The sequence below is a fragment of the Triticum aestivum genome, chromosome 1A, assembly GCF_018294505.1.
Source record: "Triticum aestivum cultivar Chinese Spring chromosome 1A, IWGSC CS RefSeq v2.1, whole genome shotgun sequence".
NCBI lineage: Eukaryota > Viridiplantae > Streptophyta > Magnoliopsida > Poales > Poaceae > Triticum > Triticum aestivum.
The window spans coordinates 202,453,166-202,474,863 of record NC_057794.1 but is presented as its reverse complement, the minus strand read 5'-3'; positions in this window follow the sequence as shown (position 1 = coordinate 202,474,863).

Sequence of the window (21,698 nt, the reverse complement as noted above, 5' to 3'; positions counted from 1 at the left end):
CGCCTGGGAGCGCCCGATCCCCGCCGCCTCCTTGCTGCTGTCCGGCGCCACCGAGCTGCTGCGGGAGGTTCGCCGGACTCCGCCGCCTTGCCCGGACGCCAGCGCCGCCGCCCCTTCGCCGACCCGCTACGGCGCCGCCCCTGGCAGCCTCCTCCGCCGCCCCGCGCCGAGATCTGGCCGGATCGAGCGAGATCCGGCCCGGATCCGCCAACTCCGGCGAGGTCTACTTCTCTCTCCGCCTTCTCCGGCGAGAACCGCGGCGACGAACCTCGGATCCCGTGCCATTGACTTTTTCCTCGAGGTTATAATTTCTACGAAGTCCCCGAAATTTCCAGATTCATATGCACATGTTCATCATGTCGTAACTTTGCATCCATAGCTCCGATTCATGCATATAGCATATCAAAATGTGCGTCTCAGAGAGTAGATCATTTCTACTTACTGCATCATTTTCATTTGAGTTAATCTTGATGCCCAAAATGCTGTTAGAAGTATGCTAGTTGAGATAATTGTCAGATCTGCTGCTCCATTTAGATTTTTGTCATTTTTTGCCATGATTATTGTGTGCATGATATGCCCATGAGCTCTACATGTGTTTTGTTATATGTGTTGCCATCTTTCCAGAGGTGCAAGCCATGTATTTTTGTGATGTGTGTGGTGACTAGTACAAGCTTGCAAAGTGGAGCATTCGTTAATGCTGATTTCAGGGACTTAGAATTTCCACTAAGTCCTTGATCTGTTTATTTCAATATGCCATATGTTCATGTTGTTTCCTAGTGATTCGTGCCTCTTTTGAGGATGATCAATACAGATGTTTTGTTAATCTTGTAGTGATCTATCCATCCATGTCTTTGTTTGCAATTATGGAGCACCCTAGCTTGAGTCAATCGAGCTCTACTTTTGCTATTTCGTGAATCTGGGCAGATTGTCTACTTGTTAGCGATTTTGCCGAGGATGTTGTAGTTGATCCGTGCATGCTATGTTATTGTTCTTGCCATGTATAACTTGTATAATGTGTATCCTTGATGGGTATATGCTTAGATTGTCATGCCTTGCTTTGTAGTGAGTGCATCGAGCTCGTAAACATGCCTAGTTGATATCTGTTTCAGCATGCTCCAGTTTTTCACTAAGTCTGTGATCTGATTATGTTTTTGCCATGTTCACATGCTTGCAATTGTATTTTATGATCCCTTTTGTCTCAAGGTCACTAAGGGACTTTTGTTAAGCTCTTTGAGTAGCTCCATGCCATGCTTTACTTTGCCATGTTCAGGTCCTGTAACATATTGTTTTCATGCTCCAAAGAGTGCTATCTGATCTGAAATTCCAGACAAGTGTTAATTTCACTAAGTCTGAGATCTGTTTTGTCAAATGCATTTCTGCCATGCTTGTTCCTTGTGGGATTTCAGGCAAGATGGTCATACCCTCGAAATCACTACTATCTTTGCTATGCTAGATGCTCGCTCGTTTGCTATGCCAATGCTACGATACCTACCACATGCTTATCATGCCTCCTATATTGTTGAACCAAGCCTCTAACCCACCTTGTCCTAGCAAACCATTGATTGGCTATGTTACCGCTTTGCTCAGCCCCTCTTATAGCGTCCCTAGTTGCATGTGAAGATTGAAGTTTGTTCCTTGTTGGAACATGGAGATGTTGTTCCTTGTTGGAACATGTTTACTTGTTGGGATATCACAATATATCTTATTTAATTAATGCATCTATATACTTGGTAAAGGGTGGAAGGCTCGGCCTTATGCCTGGTATTTTGTTCCACTCTTGCCGCCCTAGTTTCCGTCATATCGGTGTTATGTGTCCCGGATTTTGCGTTCCTTACGCGGTTGGGTTATAATGGGAACCCCTTGACAGTTCGCTTTCAATAAAACTCCTCCAGCAAGGCCCAATATTGGTTTTACCATTTGCCACCTAGCCTCTTTTTCCCTTGGGTTATGCCAGCCCAAGGGTCATCTTATTTTAACCCCCCCGGGCCAGTGCTTGTCTAAGTGTTGGTCTGACCCAGAGCACCGTACGGGGCCATCCCTTGGCAACTTGGGTTACGTTGCCTCCCGTATGCTTAGCTTATCCGGTGTGCCCTGAGAACGAGATATGTGCAGCTCCTATCGGGATGTCGGAGCATCGGGTGGTTTTGCTGGACTTGTTTTACCATTGTCGAGGATGTCTTGTAGAACCGGGATACCGAGTCTGATCGGAATGTCTCAGGAGGAGGTCCATTCCTTTGTTGACCGTGAGAGCTTGTCATGGGCTAAGTTGGGACACCCCTGCAGGGTTTTGAACTTTCGAAAGTCGTGCCCGCAGTTATGGGCAGATGGAAATTTATTAATGTCCGGTTGTAGAAAACCTGAAGTTGACCTTAATTAAAATACATCAACCGTGTGTGTTATCATGATGGTCTCTTTCCGACGTAGTCCGGGAAGTGAACACGGTGTTGGAGTTATGCTTGACGTCGGTTGTTTTAGGATCACTTCTTGATCATAATTTTATCGACCATGCTTTGCCTTGTCTTCTCGTTCTCTTTTGCGTATGTTAGCCACCATATATGCTAGTCGCTTGCTGCAGCTCCACCTCATACCTTTACCTTACCCATAAGCTTAAATAGTCTTGATCGCGAGGGTGCGAGATTGCTGAGTCCCCGTGGCTCACAGATACTTCCAAAACCAGTTTGCAGGTGCCGATGAGTCCATGCAGATGACACAACCAAGCTCAGGAGGAGCTCGTTGAAGATCTTGTCCTTTGTGTTATTTCGTGTTATGTTGATCAGTAGTGGAGCCCAGTTGGGGTCGATCGGGGATCTTTATCGAATTTGGGGTTCTTCTTTTATTTTGGTTCCGTATTCAGACCTTGATTGTATTTGGTTGATGTAATGCTTTATTCATGTATTTGTGTGAAGTGGCGATTGTAAGCCAACTGTGTATCTCTTTTCCTTATGTATTACATGGGTTGTGTGAAGATTACCTCGCTTGCGACATTGCTTTCAATGCGGTTATGCCTCTAAGTCGTGCTTCGACACGTGGGAGATATAGCCGCATCGAGGGCGTAACAAGTTGGTAATCAGAGCCTTCCCCGACCTTAGGAGCCCCATTGCTTGATCGATTTAGCGGATGAGTGAGTCTAGAAAAAATGTTTGGAGTCATTTAGGAATTATATATCGGAGAGTTTAGGAATTCTTTTTACTTCCCAGTCTCCTCATCGCTCTGGTAATGCATCCTGACGTAGAGTTTTGACTCTTCTCTTCTCAAATTTCACTAAAAAATTTAGGATCACGCGGGTATCTTGGAATCGTTCCGATGGTTTTGTGACGAGAACATTGTCTTGGTGCCTCCTGTCAGGGGTTTTGTGGCAGTGTCCCGGGGAGTTGAGCTCCGAGGTGTTGTCATCATAATTTTATCATTGCAGTTCTGGAATACCTGAGTTTAGTACGCCGACATCGAAAATCTCTTTTATGCAGCTCGTTGGTGAGATAACCTCGACGCCACCCAGTACTGGGGTGGGAGCTCGGGAGTATTGCCATAACTTGTATAATGGATGCTTTTCGAAGGTTGAGGTAGACGATTTCCGAAGTTTTTCTCGGTTATGTGTTGAAGGATGGATACAGCTGGATGTAGGATTTGCTAGATTTGGGTGAGATATTATGCTTCCCCTATATCCCCAACACCTGATTGCATAACCGGAAAGGTTCGGGAGTTTCATAGGTGGGAATTCAAGTAGCTCGTAGGATATCTTTTCGACAGATGTATGATTTGAAATTGGGGTTCGACGTCTAGTGGTCCACCTATTCACGGTCGGTTTTATAGTGGTCTCGTTGTGTTTTAAAGAGTACTTGGCTATGTCGACTCGGGGAACCTTCATATGTCATGTGCACTGCCTTGTACATGATGGTGCTGTACGATCGAGCCCGTGTAGGCCCCACCACAAAAACTTCGGACGAAATCTCTATCATATGTTTGTTCCGGCTTATTCTGCAAGCCAATCCTTTGTTTTTGTTTTGAGTTGTGGTATTCGAGTTGCTTCGAAGACAAATGTTGATTCCATACCTTTTCCATGTGGTGTTCTCATATTCCTATGTGAATACTAATCCTTCTCGATCATCGAGTTTGTCATTTCAATTTCTTTTCACCGGCGTGTTTCTCTTCAAATGGATCTGATCATTTCAACAACCGCAAGATCAAGCATCAGTTCTTCTCAACGGTGTTTGTTTCATCCATCTCCAAATTGTCTTTGTTTTTCCCACCCTCCCTCCCTTTGTTTTTCTCCAAGGATTCAGATCTCTTAATCGAGTATCCATATTATTGATGTGAAGTCTCTCCATTCTTTTCTATCAATATTCTTATCCGGTGATTCTCATGAAGATTCTAACGGAGCTTCAAGTTCGTCTCTCATCACTCGTTTTCTTCTCCGGTGGAACCAATTCAAGCTTTCGGTGTTGGTCATATATTTTTCCTTGTTTCAAATACCCTCTCATGCCGGTGCACCTCATAATAATTCACTTCTCACTATTCTTTTGTTCCGACATGCTCAAGCTTTCTCAAAAGGCTCGTCTTGTCATTCAAGATCCGTTCAACCTAGTTCGAGGTTGTTATCTTATTCAAGCCATTTAATTCAACCAGTGCAATCTCTCTTTTCAAGTAATCATTTCAACGGTGTTTATTTTGAGTGGGCCCTAACCCACAGGTCTTTTCCCCAGGATCTTACCTGACTCTTCTAATTTCCGGAGTTATTCTCATATTCATCTCAAAGTTTGACGTAAGAATGATTTATCATCAGTCAAATGCCTTTCTCCAAGATCTGTTAAATTCTTTTCATTGTTGGCTCAACCTTTTCCATTCGTCATTCCGGAGTGCCTCAACAATTCTTGGTGGTGTTTCTCGTCGTCATTCTTGGTTTTTGAAGACCGAAAAAGAGTTTTACCTCCTTATCTTATCCGTTCTCTCAGAGAATCGTGGTTCTAATTCGAGGTCATCCTCTCATAATTGTTTGATTGTGAGAATTCTTTTATCCATCCGGAGCAATTCAAGATTCTTTTCAATTTGTTTCTCCGGAGCCAATCATCTCAAAATTTATTCATTCCAGTTTCAGCTCTCATACTCCAAATCTTACTGGTGCATCATTCAAGTGTTCTCTTATCAGCTTGTGATCGCTTCGTTCTCATGTATGTAAATTCTCTAAAGCTTCTTCATTCATTTGCTAATTCTTCCCGGTGTTGTCCTTATCTTTTCTTCGTTCATTTTAATTCTTACGGTGGTTCGTTCAAGATTTCTCTTCCTTATCAATTTATTCGTGATTTCAATTCTACCGGTGGTTCGTTGAAGACAAGTTTGATGCTATATCTCTCTTAATCTTTTCTACAAGAATAAGTAATATGTCGAATCCGATGATTGTCATCAATTTAATTGGTGAAGGATAAGCATAATGTAATTATTATTCTTGTTTCATTGAGTTTATTCAATTCCTCATTTTGGAGGTTCATTAAAATTCTTGGTTTTCAATTACTCATCTTTCTTTTCCGGAGTTCCAAGTTTTCTCGGTTACATCATCGTGAAGCTCCATCTAAATCATTGCAAGGCTCCTACCGGAGTTCCTTTCAACTTCTCTTTCCTTTCGTTTGATCATTCTTTTATTACCGGAGTTCTTCATGAAGATTCTACATGTTGGTTCATAAAGGATTTAATTCCGTCTAGAAGTTTTTCATTGAGATTCTTTTCTGAGGAGCTCATGCTTTCTTCATCCTGTAATCCGGAGTGCAATTCTTTCTACCATATCATTGGAGGTGGTATTATGTCATTCTTCATAATTCGGGTTCATGTTTCATGATTCACATGTTGTTAGGAATGAGGTATTTTAAATCCATCAATCCCTTCTTTGGAGTTATATTGGGTTATATTTCACCTAAAGCTTTCCCTAAGGATTGTTGCTATTATGGTGCTTATAATGAACCAAGTTCTTCATTTGTCCTTCCGGTGAATAGTTTCTCGTCTCCTTGTCATATAAACCCAATCAAATTTTTTCCGTGAGCGGCAAGTTGTCACCTCATAATGTTGAGATGCCTTCTATAAGCCCACTTCAAGTTTGTCCTTCCATTGTTGGTGTTCCAACAACTCCGTTCGACCCTTCTCCTAAAGATGCCTTTTCAAGCTCTTTTGTGGCAGAAGTTGGCTTTTCTTCTCCATTCTTTTATTTCAATGATCTATATTCTATTTCTCTCTTCCAGAGGCATTGGGACGTTGTTCTTTTCACCCATCATCTCGTTTTGTCAAAGACCATGTTCTTTTCATGCCTATCCATTTAACCGGAGTGTTGTGCCCTTTTGCTCAAGTTCTTTTCGCATTATCAAGCCTTGCATCTCTTTTCTACCGGAGTGTTGTCCGAATTTGTTCCTCCTTGTTACTCTTCTCTACCGGAGTGCCTTCAACTTTGTTCTTCTTTGTTGCATTCTTTCTTTCAATTTTTTTCAACCTCTCAAGAGTCGTGGTTTCACTCATTTGTCAAAGAAGCAACTTAGTTTTACCTTTTCTCTTCTTCTTCCGTTTTTCCTCCGGCGCCATTCTAGATCTCGGGACGAGATCCTCTCGTAGTGGTGGAGTGTTGTAACGCCCCGAGACCGATGTGCCAGGTGTCGTCCAGTTATTCGCTGTTGTTGCCTTGTCATTTCTTGCGTGTCTTGCATTGCATATCATGTCATCATGTGCATTTCATTTGCATACATGTTCGTCTCATGCATCCGAGCATTTTTCCCGTTGTCCGTTTTGCATTCCGCCGCTCCTATCTCCTCAGGTGGTCCTTTCTACCTTTGTTTCATGTGTGGGGTTAAACATTTCCAGATTGGACCGAGACTTGCCAAGCGGCCTTGGTTTACTACCGGTAGACCGCCTGTCAAGTTTCGTACCATTTGGACTTCGTTTGATGCCCCAACGGTTAACCGGGGGACCGAAAAGGCCTCGTGTGTGTTGCAGCCCAACACCATTCCAAAGTGGCCCAAAACCCATCTAAACCCTCTCCATCATCTAGAGCGTTCGATCACGATCACGTGGCCGAAAACCGCACATCATTTGGACTCTCCTAGCTCCCTCTACCTCTATAAATAGGCCCCTTCATTTTCGTTTTCGGATCTTTTCCCGAAACCCTAGCCATCTCCCTCCTCGCGCCGCCGGACACGTCCATCCCGCACTGGACATGTCCGCCGGACGCGTCACTCCGGCGAATCGCGTCGCGCCACATCACCCCGCTGCCGCCGCGAGCCCACCAGGCCGCGCCACGTTGCCTCCCCGCCATACCTCCTCTCTCCTCCGCCGCCGCGGGTCCGCGGGGCCCGAACTGCCGCCGCCCCGCGTCTGGGCGTCCCGTGCCTGGGAGCGCCCGATCCCCGCCGCCTCCTTGCTGCCGTCCGGCGCCATCGAGCCGCCGCGGGAGGTTCGCCGGACTCCGCCGCCTCGTCCGGACGCCAGCGCCGCCGCCCCTTCGCCGACCCACTCCGGAGCCGCCCCTGGCAGCCGCCTCCGCCGCCCCGCGCCGAGATCCGGCCGGATCCGGCGAGATCCGGCCCGGATCCGCCAACTCCGGCGAGGTCTACTTCTTTCTCCGCCTTATCCGGCGAGAACCGCGGCAACGAACCTCGGATCCCGTGCCATTGACTTTTTCCTCGAGGGTATAATTTCTACGAAGTCCCCGAAATTTCCAGATTCATATGCACATGTTCATCATGTTGTAACTTTGCATCCATAGCTCTGATTCATGCATATAGCATATCAAAATGTTCGTCTCAGAGAGTACATCATTTCATCTCATTGCGTGATTTTCATTTGAGTTAATCTTGATGCCCAAAATGCTGTTAGAAGTATGCTAATTGAGATAATTGTGATATCTGCTGCTCCATTTAGATTTTTGTCATTTTTTGCCTTGATTATTGTGTGCATGATATGCCCATGAGCTCTACATGTGTTTTGTTATATGTTTTGCCATTTTTCCAGAGGTGCAAGCCATGTATTTTTGTGATGTGTGTGGTGTCTAGTACAAGCTTGCAAAGTGGAGCATTCGTTAATGCTGATTTCAGGGACTTAGAATTTCCATGAAGTCCTTGATCTGTTTATTTCAATATGCCATATGTTCATGTTGTTTCCTAGTGATCCGTGCCTCTTTTGAGGATGATCAATAAGGATGTTTTGTTAATCTTGTAGTGCTCTATCCATCCATGTATTTGTTTGCAATTATGGAGCTCCCTAGCTTGAGTCAATCGAGCTCTACTTTTGCTATTTCGTGAATCTGGGCAGATTGTCTACTTGTTAGCGATTTTGCCGAGGATCTTGTAGTTGATCCGTGCATGCTATGTTATTGTTCCTTCCATTTCTAGCTTGTATAATGGGTATCCTTGATGGGTGTATGCTTAGATTGTGATGCCTTGCTCTGTAGTGAGTGCATCGAGCTTGTAAACATGCCTACTTGATATCTGTTTCAGCATGCTCTAGTTTTTCACTAAGTCTGTGATCTGATTATGTTTTTGCCATGTTCACATGCTTGCAATTGTATTTTTCGATCCCTTTTGGCTCAAGGTAACTAAGGGACTTTTGTTAAGCTCTTTGAGTAGTTCCATGCCATGCTTTACTTTGCCATGTTCAAGGCCTGTAGCATATTGTTATCATGCTCCAAAGAGTGCTATCTGATCTGAAATTCCAGACAAGTGTTAATTTCACTAAGTCTGAGATCTGTTTTGTCAAATGCATTACTGCCATGCTTGTTTGAACCTGTTAATGGATGAATTGGCCGTAGCTCAGTGCTTGTCTTTTGTTAAGCATCATGAATGGATCCCTGCCATGTATTTTCTTGCCATGTTTGAGTGTTGTAGCATGTTCATCTTGATGCATTTAGATGGCTACTTGCTGTAAATCGCAGAACATGGCCATATTTGAATCGCTTGCCATTTCCAAACCGTAACTCCGATTCCGGCGTTCTTTATATAGTTTTCAAGCGATTTCATCTCACCTTTCCAGTGGCACACTTGGATTTCCAAGTTGAGGCCAGGTTCAATCATTCCGTTACAAATCATGCATATGCATCGCATATCGCATCCGGCATATCATATCATGTTCATGTGTGGGTTGTTTACTATGTTGTGTGCTTCTTTCCGGTGTTTGCCTCTTCGGGTTGGGTCTGGTATCGTCGCGTTTGTGAGGACCCGTTCGTCGACGTCCGTTTGTCTTCTTCATGGACTCGTTCTTCTTCCTTGCGGGATTTCAGGCAAGATGATCATACCCTCGGAATCACTACTATCTTTGCTATGCTAGATGCTCGCTCTTTTGCTATGCCTATGCTACAATACCTACCACTTGCTTATCATGCCTGCTATATTGTTGAACCAAGCCTCTAACCCACCTTGTCCTAGCAAACCATTGATTGGCTATGTTACCGCTTTGCTCAACCCCTCTTATAGCGTTGCTAGTTGCAGGTGAAGATTGAAGTTTGTTCCTTGTTGGAACATGGAGATGTTGTTCCTTGTTGGAACATGTTTACTTGTTGGGATATCACAATATATCTTATTCAATTAATGCATCTATATACTTGGTAAAGGGTGGAAGGCTCAGCCTTATGCCTGGTGTTTTGTTCCACTCTTGCCGCCCTAGTTTCCATCATATCGGTGTTATGTTCCCGGATTTTGTGTTACTTACGCGGTTGGGTTCTAATGGGAACCTCTTGACAGTTCGCTTTGAATAAAACTCCTCCAGCAAGGCCCAACATTGGTTTTACCATTTGCCACCTAGCCTCTTTTTCCCTTGGGTTAGGCCAGCCCAAGGGTCATCTTATTTTAACCTCCCCGGGCCAGTGCTTGTCTAAGTGTTGGTCCAACCCAGATCACCGTGCGGGGCCATCCCTTGGCAACTTGGGTTACGTTGCCTCCCATACGCTTAGCTTATCCGGTGTGCCTTGAGAACGAGATATGTGCAGCTCCTATCGGGATGTCGGCGCATCAGGTGGTTTTGCTGGACTTGTTTTACCATTGTCGAGGATGTCTTGTAGAACCGGGATACCGAGTCTGATCGGAATGTCTCGGGAGGAGGTATATTCCTTCGTTGACCGTGAGAGCTTGTCATGGGCTAAGTTGGGGCACCCCTGCAGGGTTTTGAACTTTCAAAAGCCGTGCCCGCGGTTATGGGCAGATGTGAATTTGTTAATGTCCGGTTGTAGAAAACTTGAAGTTGACCTTAATTAAAATACATCAACCGCATGTGTTACCGTGATGGTCTCTTTCCGGCGGAGTCCGGGAAGTGAACACGGTGTTGGAGTTATGCTTGACGTAGGTTGTTTTAGGATCACTTCTTGATCATACTTTTATCGACCGTGCTTTGCCTTCTCTTCTCGCTCTCTTTTGCGTATGTTAGCCACCATATATGCTAGTCGCTTGCTGCAGCTCCACCTCATACCTTTACCTTACCCATAAGCTTAAATAGTCTTGATCGCGAGGGTGCGAGATTGCTGAGTCCCCGTGGCTCATAGATACTTCCAAAACCAGTTTGCAGGTGCCGACGAGTCCGTGCTGATGACGCAACCAAGCTCAGGAGGAGCTCGTTGAAGATCTTGTCCTTTGTGTTGTTTCGTTCTATGTTGATCAGTAGTGGAGCCCAGTTGGGGTCCATCGGGGATCTTTGTCGCATTTGGGGTTCTTCTTTTATTTTGGTTCCATAGTCGGACCTTGATTGTTTTTGGTTGATGTAATGCTTTATTCATGTATTTGTGTGAAGTGGCGATTGTAAGCCAATTATGTATCTCTTTCCCTTATGTATTACATGGGTTGTGTGAAGATTACCTCGCTTGCGACATTGCTTTCAATGCGGTTATGCCTCTAAGTCGTGCTTCAACACGTGGGAGATATAGCCGCATCGAGGGGGTAACATTGCCGTAGCGTTTCTCTTCATTGTGTTGTGGTCGGGGATGATGACGCCCATGTTGTAGATGATTGTTCAACTCGTGGTGCTCTTGACGCGGAGGGTTGTCAACCTCGTGTTGTTCTTGTCGCGGAGGATTCCCATTGTCTTCATGCTCTTGATGAACTTGATGGTCTTGGCGAGCTTATGGAGGAGCTTTTCGAGCTCGAGGAGGAACTAGACGATGCATGCGAGCTTGAAATCATCGTTCTTGAATTTCTTCGTGAAGTGCTTCCTCTTGTTCACGGGCTAGTCCGCCTCGGTCGGCAACGTCTCGACTCGAATCGCATAGAGCTTGTTGCGCCGCAAGATCTTGAGCGTCACGGAGTTGTTGTTCTTGACGTTGTGTCTCGGCATCTTGTGCAAGTTGGTGGAGACGGGCACGTTCTTCCTCTTCATGTTGGTGTTGTTGTTGCCGTTCTCGAGCTAGCGCAAAGGCCTCTTGAGTTTGACGTTATCGGCGCTGTTGAGAGTCGGTGTCTCGAAGTGGATTGAGGTTTGCTTGACGGTCGGTGCGCGCGGCTCGACGAAGAGTGTTCGATGTTGGTGTACTTGAGCCGGAGAGGGTGAAGTCGGAGTGGCGACTAGAACGGCTCCTTCTTGAAGTGGAAGAAGAGCGGTTGAGCAACAAAGCGCGAATCTCGTCCATCCTTGCGTGATTCTCTTGCTTGTGATCGTCGAGCTTGTGGTTGAAGTAGTCCCTTGTATGTTGCTCGGAAAGTCCTAAGTCGGCGGCAAGGTTTTCGATGCATTCACTCATAGCTTGTTGCTCTTGATGCAAAGCACGTTGTGCACCAAAGAGATGACTCTTGATGACGAAGGAGTTCATGTCGTCGTCTTGATCCATGAAGAGTGGGTTGGTAGAAGTACTTGGCCTATCCATCATTCCAAGACAAATGTGAGTGGTAGAAAGAGAAGAACGAATACCAAATGTACCTTAACCGAAGTTGAAAGTGAATCGATGATCACTCCAATGTAGGACAAGGAAATATCCCAATTGGTACAAATTCTCGTCGATTTCTCACACATACACAAGTAAAAGCTTATGGTGGAGCTTGGTTAGGATGGTGGCACAATTTTTGATGTGAATGTAAGCAAGATTCAATAATGTTGGAGAAGATCTACAACTTGTAAATGCAACAAGCAGACCAATAGCAAGATGTGGTACCCGGAAACAGAACACACGGAAAGATAAATTGATGTAGGGTGGAACCCTAATCGCCCGATCTTTCAAGAAAGGAGCGGATCCCGAGATGAACACGAGGAACACGAGGGGAAACGAGGGGAATCACGAGGGGAATCACGAGAGAAACACTAAAACCAACAAGAATGATCACACATGCGCTAGATCCATGAACACAAAGGAAGATACAAGATCCAAAGTCAACAACGGACGATACAAGAGGTAACCGGTTCTTCTCCGTGAGGAGGTCTTGTGATGTAGGGTAGAACCCTAGTGGCCGATCTTTCACAAAAGGAGCGGATCCCGCAAAGAACGCGAAGAACATGAGGAGGGAAACGAGGGAAAACACAAGGGGAAACACAAGAGGAACACTCAAACTAACAAGAAGAAGTCACACATGTGCTAGATCCTCGGGTACATAGAACGATACACGAATCCACGGACGACTAAGGATGATACAAGGGTAGCCGATTCTTCTCGGTGAGGAGGTCTTGAATCCACAAGGGGATCTTCCCGTAAAGGGGTCTTGAATCCACGGTGGATCTTCTCCAAAGAGGGACTGCGGTCTCTCTCAAGGAGTAGATCCGATATGGATGAGCGAAGCTCTATCTTTGAGTATGAGCTAAACCAACACTAACCCTAGAAAGTTGTGCGGAATAGAGTATATATAGTCTAGGTGACCAAAGGGTACACGGGCCTCGGCCCAAGTGACTGTGCGCAGGCAGGGCCGGAAGTTCCGGGCACCGGAAGTTCTGGGGAGGGTCCGGCCTAACCAGAGAGCTGGCGCGGTGGAGATGTGCTGGCATCCGAGGACCGGAAGGTCCTGGCAGGCCGGAGGTTCCGGGCACCGGAAGGTCCGGGACGGGGTCCGGGCTAACCCGAGAGTTGGCACGCCTGGGCTAGTCGAAGTCATCGGCGGCCGGAAGCTCCGGGTCGGCCGGAAGGTCCAGGGGCCAGAAGTTTCAGGCTCTGGCCAGAAGTTCCGGGCTGTCCATAGTGTTGACGCCTGTCTCTTCTTCTACAGTCCTCGGCTCCGAGTCTTGAGCGTTGTACCTGATGACACATAGTATCTCGGACTTAGGCAGTAGCCATGTCTCACTTGAAGAGGGGGAAAACTCATGTAGGAGTGATGTCACCTCGGATTGAATAGCACGTGCCCTAGCCCTTGTCATTGGTCCACTTGGAGCTTGGATAGTTGAGGTGGCATTCATGGGGATGGTCGTGGGATGCTCCACATCATCTCCCCTCCCTTGGGGAAGATCCATCCTCGGATCGAGTTCTTCATCACCATGGAAGGGATAGATATCTTTGATGTTGAAGATGTCGCTCACGTTGTACTTGTCGCACGGGAGGTCGATCTTGTGAGCATTGTCGTTGTAGCGTGTGAGCACCTTGAAGGGTCCATCTGCTCGTGGTCGAAGCTTAGACTTGCGTTCTTGTGGAAAGCGCTCCTTGTGAAGGTGTAGCCACACGAGATCACCAATGTTGAAGACCATAGGTTGCCTGTTGACGTTGAGCTTTGTCGCAAGTTGTTGTACTTGGCGCTCAATGGTGTTTCTTGTATCTTCATGCACCTTCTTGAGATGGGTCACTCGTGCACTTCCGTCAAAATTGATTCGCTCTTGGAGTGTAAGAGGTAGAATATCCAATGGTGACCAAGGGTTGAATCTGATGTAGGGTGGAGACCCTAATCGCCCGATCTTTCACGAAAGGAGCGGATCCCGGGGAAAACACGAAGAACACGAGGATGAACGGAAGGAAAGCACAAGAGGAAATCACTAAACCGACACGAATAAGTCACACATGGACTAGATCCTCGAGTACATAGAACGATACATGAATCCAGGGACAACTAGGGACGATACATGGTAACCGGTTCTTCTCCGTGAGGAGGTCTTGAATCCATAAGGGGATCTTCCCTTGAAAAGGGGTCTTGAATCCAAGGTGGATCTTCTCCCAAGAGGGGCCGCGGTCTCTCTCGTGGAGTAGATCCGGATGGATGAGCGAAGCTCTATCTCTAAGTATGAGCTAAACCAACGCTAACCCTAGCTAGGATGAATGGGGGGTCTATTTATAGTCTAAGTGCAAATGGGGCAAAGTGAAGGGGTACATGGGCCTCGGGCCCGAACGCTGTGCGCAGACAGGTACTGGACGTCCGCTGGGGACCGGTCGTCCAGTGTCTCAGGAGCTGCCGGACGTCCGGTGTCCTCCGGTCGTCCGCTGGTTCCGCTCTGTGATGGGGGTGTCGGACGTCCGCAGGCTCCGGACTTCCGCTGACTTCGGCTCGGGTGCTGTCGCGCCTGTCGTCCGGTCCGGACCAGACGTCCGCTCATTTGCCTCGGGTGTAGGGGCACCGGTTGTCCGGTCTGGACCGGACGTCCACTGGCTGGGGCTCGGCTAACGCTTCAGGCGCCGGACGTCCGGTCCCGGCCGGTCGTCCGGTGGCTGGGAATTTTCCTGCAGCCCTTCTTCTTCTCCGTCTTCTCGTCCACCTTCCTCTTCTTCTTGTCCTTGCTCCTTAGCTTCTCCATTGTACCTAAGTATGCACAAGGTATCCATATGAGGTAGTAGCCATGCTTCATGTGCATCGAAGTGGAATTGTGAGAGGAGAGATGTCACCTCGGTTTCAAGGGCTCTTGCACGTGATCGAGTCATGGGTCGGTAGGCACTTGATGAGACGATGGTTGGTCCATGGGGATGACCTTGGGATGCTCCGCATCAGAATCCGTAGACAACCTCTAAAGGGGACTTGCCGGTTGTTGAGTGTCTTGCTCGGTTGTAGGCGAACTCAGCGATGGGTAGACACTCCTCCCACTCCTTGATGTTCGAGTACTCAAAGTAGAGCGGAGAGTGTGCGGTCCGAGACAATTGTCTTTGGCACACCATGGAGACGCAATATTTCCCTACAAAAAAGATTAGCAACATGTGAAGCATCGTCTATCTTGTGACAAGGAATAAAATGTGCCATTTTGGAGAAACGGTCCACAACGACAAATATGGAATCTTTCCCATTGCGATTCCTAGGCAAACCAAGTACAAAGTCCATGCTAATGTCTTCCCAAGGCTGGTATGGAATTGGTAAAGGCATATAGAGACCATGAGATTGAGCTTTGTACTTAGCTTTGCGACATGTAGAACACCGGTTAGTGAAACGATTAACATCCCGAAACATCTTAGGCCAAAAGTAGCTTTTCGAGAGCGTGGCGAACGTGTTGTCGCGTCCGAAATGTCCCATTAAGCCTCCTCCATGAGATTCCTGCAAAAGCAACAAACGAAGAGAGGACTCGGGAATACAAAGTTTGTTAGCTCTCATAAGGTAGCCATCTTTGATGTAATAGCGTTCCCAAGATGTATTCGACAAACACTTGGCATAAGGAATGGCAAAAGTTGCATCATGCTCATATAAGTGTTTGATATGCTCGAAGCCAATGACATCTAACTCAAGTTGCGTGACAAGCATGCAAGTGCGGGAAAAGAGCATCTGCTACTATGTTTTCTTTACCCTTGATGTACTTGATGACATAGGGAAAAGTCTCAATAAATTCACTCCATTTAGCATGACGCTTGTTCAACTTAGTTTGTCCCTTAAGATACTTGAGAGTCTCATGATCGGTATGAACGATAAACTCATGGGGACGAAGGTAGTGTTCCCATTCATGCAAAACACGGACTAAAGCATATAGCTCTTTGTCATAGATGGGATAATTGAGTTGCGCTCCGGAAAGTTTCTCACTAAAGTAAGCTACGGGGCGCTTCTCTTGCGTTAACACACCTCCTATGCCATTACCACTAGCACCGCAATGAATTTCAAAAGGCTTGTCGAAGTTGGGTAAAGCAAGCACTCGAGCATGAGTAAGCAAATTCTTAAGCTCATTGAATGCGGTATCTTGGGATGGTCCTCAAACAAAAGGCGCATTCTTCTTGCTCAAAGCATGCAAAGGCGAAGCAATGGTGCTAAAATCCTTTACAAAGCGACGATAGAAACCCGCAAGGCCAAGAAAACTACGCACTTGATGCAAGTTGGTTGGTTGCGGCCAAGTCTTAATAGCATTAATCTTGGACTCATCAACATGAACACCCTTAGAAGAAACAACAAAACCCAAGAAAACGAGCTTATCAACACCAAAAAGGCATTTCTCCATATTAGCATAGAGTCGCTCTTTTCTAAGAGTTTGCAAAACGGTGCGGACATGGGTGACATGCTCCATAATAGATTTGCTAAACACAAGAATGTCATCGAAGTAAACCACAACAAATATACAATGTAAGGGCGAAAGACATGATTCATAAGGCGCATAAAAGTGTTCGGCACTTTCGAAAGACCCATAGGCATGACTAACCACTCATACAAACCAAACTTGGTTTTGAAGGCAGTTTTCCATTCATCACCCTCTTGTATGCGGATTCGATAGTAACCACTTTTAAGATCAATTTTAGAAAATATAGTGGCACCGCTAAGCTCATCAAGCATATCATCTAGGCGTGGAATGGGATACCTATAGCGAACGGTGATAGAATTGATAGGTCTACAATCGGAGCACATGCGAAAACTACCATCACGTTTTGGCACAAGAATGACCGGAACGGCACAAGGGCTCAAACTTTCACGCACATGTCCATGGTCTATGAGATGCTTTACTTGCCTTTGTATTTCTTTTGTTTCATCGGGGTTGACATGGTAGGGAGCTTTGTTTGGAAGTGGCGCTCCGGGAATGAGGTCGATGCGGTGCTCAATGCCTCGAAGTGGAGGTAGTCCCGGAGGTAGCTCATTGGGGAAAACATCTTGAAATTACTGCAAAAGAGAAGACAACACTAGAGGAAGAGTGTGAGAGGTGTTAGTTTGTGGTGCATTATCCTTGCACACGAGGACGTAGTGTAGGACACTAGATGGGTTCTCACACACTTCTCTCATCTCATGTTTGGTGGCAAATAGAACTAGGTTCTTGTTTTCGCTCATCATGGAGGCACTCGATTTTGGCTTGTGGCGCTCACTCTCTGGTGGCTCGCTCTCTCACTATGATCTCCACGATGGGTGGCTTGCTTGTCGGTGATCACTTGACTTGGCGACATTGGATGGAGGATGTACTCCTTGCCCTTCATCTTGAAGATGTAGTGGTTCCTTCGGCCGTTATGGACGACTCCTCTATCGAATTGCCATGGCCATACAAGGAGAAGATGACAAACGGTCATTGGAACGGCGTCGCACTCCAAGGTGCCTTCGTAGGCGCCGATCTTGAAGGAGACTTGTACTCAGTACTCGACTTGGATAGCGCCGGAATCACTAAGCCATTGCACTTTGTATGGATGTGGATGCTTCGTCTTGGGTAATTGGATCTTGGAGCAAAGTTCTTCACTTGCGAGATTGTGACAACTCCCTCCATCGATGATGACCTTGACAGATCGTCCATTGATGCCGGCCTTGGTGTGGAATATGTGGCATCGTTGGTCTTCTTCTTGGTGATGTTGGAGAGTCAAGACTTTGGAGACAACAAGTGCGGGACTCGAATCTTCATCACAAAATACTTGTTCTTCTTCATTGTTCACTTGGCGGTGCATGGCGACGTGCTCGAGGGCTTCCATTTCGCTGTCGCTCATGGAGTCATACGTGCCATCGTCGTTGAAGACCATGGTTCGCTTGTTGGTGCACTCGTAGGACTTGTGGCCTCGGCCTCCGCAAGTGAAACACTTGAAGGAACTTGTCTTGATGATTCCAGGACTTTGAAGCCACCATAATGAGTGCATGAAGCATGGGACGAAATATACAAGATGCCACTTCATAAATTTCGTCCAGAGGCTATTTTAGGTGCTGCGTCACCTTATTATTGGGCCAGGCCCATGTATTTTCGAAGTACTTAAGTATAGGATGTTTTTAGAGTCCGTATGTGTGGGGAAACAAGAGTTAGGGTTGGTTTCGGACCCCTCCACCAAGGGCCACGAAATCCCCCCTCTCTCCTCCATATATACAGCACTTAGGGCATTGTTTAGACTTTGGGTTTTGTTTAGACTAAAAGTTCGCCATAGCTGCAACTTCGCGTCCTTTGTTTGTGTCCAACAACCAGACCAAGACGTCACAGAACCCCACCTTCATTAATAAAGCTTTCATCTTATATTCGCAATATCCAGATTGCAATCTCAGTTTCTTGCTTGTTCTTCGTTTTCTTGCAGGAAACAGACCCTCATGGTCAGGTTGATCGTGCTCCGGCATGGTCAATAACCCTCAGAAGTTGGTTTAGTGATTGCTAAGGCGCGACGTCTCGCACGTTCGTATCGGATCGTCAAGGTCGACTCCCACAGAAAGCGATAGCGACCATCTCATCGAAACAACGGGAGACCTTTGCCTCTATCATGGAGAGTCAAGACTTTGGAGAAAACAAGTGCGGGACTCGAGTCTTCATCACAAAAGACTTGTTCTTCTTCATTGTTCACTTGGCGGTGCATTGCGACGTGCTAGAGGGCTTCCATTTTGCCGTCGCTCATGGAGTCATACGTGCCATCGTCGTTGAAGACCATGGTTTGCTTGTTGGTGCACCCATAGGACTTGTGGCCTCGGCCTCCGCAAGTGAAACACTTGAAGGAACTCGTCTTGATGGCCTCATCGGTTGGGGTTGATGATGATGAAGCTCTCGGCTTGAAGTTACCTGTAGTAGGGTTGCTTGCAGTTGGCGAAGCTTTCTTGGAAGTCGACTTGTCGATGTTGGAAGTAGAAGGTCTTGTAGTCGGTGTTGGAGTCGTTGAAGCTTGGTTATTGGAGAAGCCGTAGGACTTGGATGATAACTTGGCATACTTGAAATCATCTTGCACTTGGCGTTCCGCTTTGGTAGCTTGGTGCACTAGCTCGATGAGATTTGAGTATGGTTGGAAGTCGGCGATCTTGTTGATAGGATAATTGAGTCCATTCAGGAAACGTGCCGTTGTTTGCTCATCATCTTCCGTGACATTGGCTCATATCATTGCAATCTCCATCTCCTTGTAGTACTCTTCAACGCTCTTGGTTCCTTGCTTGAGTTTTTTTTGAAACTTGACAGTAGGGGGAGAACCCCTACTGTTTTTCATATATCTATATAAATGGGATGTTTACATAGACATATCATACATTTTACAAGGTGCACCTTTTCACCTAGTGTGCACCTTTTCCTTGCTTGAGTTGTTGGAGTTTCTTGAAGAGATCGCGGTTGTAGTAGGTAGATACGAAGTGTGCTCTCATGACATCCTTCATTTGCGCCCAAGTAGTGATGGGTGGTTCACCTCTTGCCTCTCGGCGCTCAATGACTTGTTCCCACCAAATGAGCACATAGTCTTGGAACTCAAGGGATGCCCTTGTGATCTTCTTCTCTTCGTCATAATTGTGAAAACGGAAAATCTTGTCAACTTTCAATGCCCATGAAAGGTACTCTTCGGGATCGTTGCTTCCGTTGAACTTGGGCATGGTGAACTTGAGCTTGCCGTAGCTTTGCTCTTCATTGTGTTGGGGTCAGGGATGATGACACCCATGTTGTAGATGATTGTCCAACTCATAGTGCTCTTGACGCGGAGGGTTTTTATCCTCATGTTGCTCTTGTCATGGAGGATTTCCATTGTCTTCATGCTCTCGATGAACTTGATGGTGTTGGCGAGCTTGTGGAGGATCTTCGCGAGCTCGAAGAGGAACTTGACGATGCACGCGAGCATGAAATCTTTGTTCTTGAATTTCTTCGCGATGTGCTTCTTCTTGTTCACGGGCTTGTCGACTTCGGTCGGCAATGGCTCGACTCGAATCACGTAGACCTTGTTGCGCCGCAAGTGCTTGAGCGTCAAGGAGTTGTTGTGCTTCACATTGTGCCTCGGCATCTTGGGCATTTTGGTGTAGATGTGCTCGCTCTTCCTCTTCATGTTGGCGTTGACGTTGCCGTTCTCATGCAAGCGCAAAGGCTTCTTGAGTTTGACGTTGTTGGCGCTCTTGAGAGTTGGTGTCTCTTAGGGGATTGAGGCTTGCTTGACGGTCGGCGCGCGCGGCTCGACGAAGAGTGTTCGATGTTGGTGTACTTGAGCCGGAGAGGGTGAAGTCGGAGTGGCGGCTTGAACGGCTCCTTCTTGAAGTGGAAGACGAGCTGTTGAGCAACAAAGCACGAATTTCGTCCATCCTTGCGTCACTCTCTTGCTTGTGATCGTCGAGCTTGTGGTCGAAGTAGTCCTTTGTACGTTGCTCGGAAAGTCACAAGTCAACGGCAAGGTTGTCGATGCGTTCACTCATCGCTTGTTGCTCTTGATGCAAAGCACGTTGTGCACCAAAGAGGTGACTCTTGGTGATGAAGGAGTTCATGTCATCGTCTTGCTCCATGAAGAGTGGGTTGGTAGAAGTACTTGGCCTATCCATCAGATACGACCTCGGATCGAAATCCAAATCACCATGGGAAAGAGATGGCGTCATCGTGTAGGAGTGGTCGATCACCAAGTTCTCGTCATCTTGAAGTTCGAAATGGGCACTCTCGAATGTCGCACCATCTTGGGATTCCTTCAAAAGGAGCAAAGACAACAAACACTTGGAAAAACAAATGTGGGTAGCGTTAGTGCAGAACCAAGCATTCAAGCGGTGATTCACCCAACAAGTGTCGTCATCATGCAAAGCATATGGTGTGACAAAGGATTGTGACATGGCATGTAAGCATATCAATCGAGCACAAGCAAAGAAATCATGGGGACAAGCATGTGAATGTGAGGTAGTGATGCAAATATGTGTGACAAGAGAAGAAGCATCTACCTCAAGTTCATATCAAGCATTCACAAATTGCTCAATGTAAGGTCGATGGTAGGCATATGAATCATTCACAACACCAAGTAAAATGAAGTATCTAAACACATGGGTCAAGTGCAAGACAATCCAAGCATAACGTGCATAGGGTGTAGTGAAGATAGTGTGGCACTCAACACAATAGAAAGAGCAATTGTTCATCATGTGTGAGGCAATCAAGGCAAGCATGTAGCAATCAATGCGACATGTCATATGTGAAGTGATGACATTGTTGCAACCAAACATATGGGAGGAGCAAGTAATCCAAGAATTGGATCCAACACAAAGGCATATATATCATGATGCATGGAACGGTGAAAATGACAAGTTGAAGCAAGATCTAACATGTGTGCAATCAAGTGGTCCAAGATGAACAATAAGTCTCATGGTGCAAGCAACACAAGTAGTATGATCCGCAATATCCATGCTCAAGAAAGATGTCACCTGGAAGGCGTGTCCTTGTGCATTCTTCACAATGACGAAGTGGTAGGAAAGGTGTTGTAGAAGCGAGTCGTGGTCGAATGTATGAGGCTCGCTCTCAAGAGCTCGAATGGTCAACTCATGTGAAGCGGAATTCGACACAAGGTCCAAGTATCCTACACATGCACAAAAGAAAGCAAAGAATGTATGCGCATGGTAGATAAACACATCATCCATCATGATGGTTCTCTTCTCTTGCACATAACCATTAGAAGCACAAGTGCATGAATAATACGATGCAATAATGGCTATATTCATGGCACTAGGTATATGGTTCAAAGAGGTAAGACAAGCATGCTTCACAAAAAATATGTCAAAATCTCCAAATAGAGGTGAGAATGC